Raw genomic sequence first — 4,470 nt, forward strand, 5'->3', positions numbered from 1 at the left:
CAAAATTATTGCTGATCTCAAGGAGTATCCTAGCTAGAATACTAGCTGGAATTGACAATATGTAAACATATAGCCATACACAAATATACAAAGTTGATATAAAGTGATTTTCAGGAAAGGAGCAAACAGCTTAGGCATGAGGAGAATTAGGAAAAAGACCTCATGTAGCAGATGGCACTTGATCTGAGCCTTGAGGAAAACCAGGGATTCTGGTGGACAGACACGAGGATGTAGTATATTCCTATATGGGAGAGGGAGACAGCAGTGCAAAAATGGAGCGTCATGTATGAGAAACAATAAAAAAAAGGTTGGTCTGGTTAGACTGCAGAGTACAACACAAGGAATAATGTTCAATAAGCACTGAAAGTTGGGTTAAAATCAGGTTATTAAGGGCTTTAAGCAACAAATAGGAGAATTTATACTTGATTTTTGTGTTATTAGTGATCCACTGGCATTTACTGTGAAGGGGAGTGACACATGGTCATATCTGTTCTTAGGGAAAATCCCTTGGACAATTGTGTGAAGGATGGATTGGGGAGAGGAGACTTGAAGGAAAGAGACCAAGGAGGAAGCTAATTCCATGGTTCAGAATGGAGGAAATGATGCTTTAAGTTGTGAGAAGTGGCTATGTGAATGTAGAGAACGGGACATATGTGAGAGATTTTATGGAATAGAAATGACAAGACATGGCAACTAATTGGGTATTTTGGGTGAATGAGCTAGAGGAGTTGAGAATGACACTGAATTTGGAAACCTAGATTACTAGAAGGATGGTGGTATTCCTGAATGGAAAACTGGAGTTCAGAAGAGGGATAAAGTTGGGGTCCGGGAAAGATAATGAATTTTTTTTTTTGACATGATGAGTCTGAGATGTCTATGCAATAAAGGCTAAAATGTCTAGTATACAGATGATGATATGGAAGTATAGCTCAGAAAAGATAATAGGGCTAGAAATAGAGCTCTAGGAGTCATCAGAATAGAGTTGATAGTTGAATCCACAGGAGCTGAAGAGCCAACATGAGAGAGAGTATAGAGAATGGAGTAAAGATGTCTCAAGACAGTGCCTTATAGTTGACTTAGGGGTCATGTTATGGATTCCAGTAAAGGAGAATAAGAAGTAATAGGGTAATTGGGAGGGAATCTGAAGAAAATGGTCATGAATGATCATAGAAGAAAGAGCATTCAGGAGAAGGTAGTTAATAACATTAAACGCTAAAGAATGGCAAGAAGAATGAGAAAAGATCATCCAATTTGGAGGGGTGGAGGCAAGATGGTAGAAAAAAGTCAGTGACTGAACCCTCCCCCAAACCCCTCTGAACACCTTTAAATAACACATAAAACAACTGTTGGAGCAGCAGACTCACAAAAAGATTGGGTGAAATAATTGCCAAAGGCAATTTATAAGAACAGCAGGAAAGGTCTGTTGCATCTGGTTGAAAGTGGAGCACAGTCTCATGCAGGTCATTCCAGCACAGCCCCAGCCCCAGCAAACCAGAAGCAGGCCTTGGGAACCACTGAATCAGCAGCAGCAATAGCTACTTCCAGAGCTCTCAGCCCACAGATGGTATGGGTGTCAAAAAACTGGTCAGAAGGAGATTGTAGGGCTCTCTTTTCTAGTACTGAGGCAGGACTCTGTTGCTTTGCCTGTACTCAGATCTGGGCTGCAGTCCTGTGTGGTAGGGTGAGAAGAAGAACTAGCACACCAGAGCTCATGGCTGCAGTGCAGTGGAGACCCTCCTCACAGTTCTGGGGCAGAAAAGAATGTTTGTTGTCACTCACAGACCAGAGCACAGGCCAGGAGAGTAGTAAACACACCTTTCCTTAGATCATACTACCTTGTAAGAACTGAAAACTTAACAGGTCCCTAGAAGTATCTCTGAAAATAGCTGCACAAAACACTCAAAGCTTGGGACAATGTTCTCCTCTCCCTGGAAGCAGAGTCCTACTTTAACAGAGTTAAAAGTCAAGAAATAGACTGGGAAAATGAGTAAACAACAACCAAAAAAATTCTGACCATAGAAAATTATTATGGTGACAAAGAAGATCAAAACACATACTCAGAAGACAACAAAGCCAAAGCCACTATATCCAAAGTCTCAAAGAAAAAATATCAATTGGTTTCAGGCCATAGAGGAGCTCAAAAAGGATTTTGAAAATCAAGTAAGAGAAATAGAGGAAAAATTGGGAAGAGAAATGAGAATGATGCAAGAAAATCATGAAAAACAAGTCAATAGTTTGGTAAAGGAGATACAAAAAAATACTGAAGAAAATAACACCTTATAAGACAGAATAGGCCAAATGGTAAAAGAAGTCCAAAAAGCCAATGAGAAAAATGCCTCAAAAAGCAGATATGGTCAAATGGAAAAAGAGTCACAAAAATTTACTGAAGAAAAAAAAAACTTTAAACAGTAGAATTGGCCAGATGGAAAAGGAGGTACAAAAGTTCACTGAAGAAAAATAATTCACTAAAAACTAGAATTGAGCAAATGGAAGCTAATGACTTTTTAAGAAATCAAAAATAATAAAACAAAGGGCAGCTAAGTGGCGCAGTGAGTAAAATGCTGGCCCTGGCATCAGGAGTCAGGAGGACTGGAGTCTGTTTCTGGCTTCAGACACTTAACACACACACACACACACACACACACACACACACAAAACTAGCCGTGCAACTGTGTAACCTTGGGCAAGTTACTTAACCCCAATTGCCCTCCGAAAGGCAAATAATAATAATAATAATAAAACAAAACTAAAAGAATGAAAAAAAAGAAGACAATGTGAAATATCTCATTGGAAAAACAACTGACCTGGAAAATAGATCCAGGAGAGACAATTAAAAAAAATCCTAGACACCATCTTTTAAGAAATTACCAAGGAAAACATCTCTGATATTCTAAAATCAGAGGGTAAAATAGAAATTGAAATTGTCAAACAGACTGTAACTGACCTCTAGCCTGTGAGTGACTAGAGCCAAAGATAATAAGCTAGAGACAGGAGAGTCAGGGATCAAACAGAAGTTTAATTAATTTTAAAGTGAGGAAAATAATTTCAACTGGAAATCCTGCTGAGGAAGAGGGCTTAACATACTGGGGAAAAGCCAGGGCTTATATACATGGAAAACCATAAGTGTGCTGGACCATGACATAATCATTTTCACATCTTGAGTGGCAGTTTTCATGGCAGGCTCACGTGTGGACAATGTAGGTGTTCCTAGGTCCTGTGTCAACAGTCTCCAAGCTGATTGTTTCATAGACACAGAGAGAATCACAGTTAGCATTGCAGGAACAGTACCTGGTTTGGTTCACTTAGCTGTTACAAAAAAACAGGAATTGTGAGCATGTCAAAGGTGTGATGGATGGCTCTCATGTCCCTGGGAAATAGGGGGGCAGTGAACACCTGGTGCTGGTCAAAACAATACACTTTGCCAGAAGGTGAGGTCATCCAAAGTGCAAAGTGTTGTTACTATGCCAAGTTTAGGGCACTGCCTGCTTGTTGGGCCTTAGCTCTGGGAAATAAAGTTTCTCCCAAAAAATTCACCAATCACTTTCTGAAAGAGACCCCAAAGGAAAACTCCCAGGAATATTATGACCAAATTCCAAAGCACCCATGTCAAAGGAGAAAATATTGCAAGCAATCAGAAAGAAACAATATCATGGAGCCACAGTCAGGAAAACACAAGATTTACCAGCTTCTACATTAAAGGGCTGGGAATATGATATTCCAGAGGGCAAATGAATTAGGATTACACCCAAGAATCACCCACCCAGAAAAACTGAATATAACCTTCAGGGGAAAAATTGATATTCAAGGAAATAGAGGATTTGGGAGAATTCTTTATGAAAAGATGAAAGCTGGATAGAAAATTTGACTTTCAAATACAAGACTCAAGAGAAGCATAAAAAGTAAACAAGAAAGGGAAATCATAAGGGACTTAATAAGGTTAAACTGTTTACACTTTTACACTGGAATATGATACTTGGAACTCAAAAAGTTTTTCATTACTAGGGCACAGATTTGAATTGAATATGAAAGGATGCTGTCTAAAAACATTAAATTAAGGGGTGAGAAGGGAATGTACTGGAATAAAGGGAAAGGGAAAGGTAGAATGGGGTAAATTATCTCACATAAAAGAATAAAGAAAAAGCTTTTACAGTAGAGGGAGGTGAAGTGTTGTGAGTGAACCTACTCTTATCAGAATCGACTCGAAGAGCAATACCATACACACTCAATTGGGTATAGAAGTCTATCTTAGCCTACAGAGAAGCAGGAGGAGAAGGAGCTAAGAGAAGGGGAGGTTATAGAAGGGAGGGTGGATTGGGGGAAGAGGTAATCAGAAGCAAAACACTTTTGAGGAGGGATAGGGTATAATGGTAAGGGAATTTGAAGATGTTCCCTGTCCCTTAATAGACCTAGGGAATTTGAAGATCTTCCCTGCCCCTTAATAGACCTAGGGAATTTGAAGATCTTCCCTGC

This window comes from Petaurus breviceps, unplaced genomic scaffold, assembly GCF_028583685.1.
Source record: "Petaurus breviceps papuanus isolate PSGF00001 unplaced genomic scaffold, PetGlider_PUasm1.0 90822, whole genome shotgun sequence".
In the NCBI taxonomy this organism is placed as follows: Eukaryota; Metazoa; Chordata; class Mammalia; order Diprotodontia; family Petauridae; genus Petaurus; species Petaurus breviceps.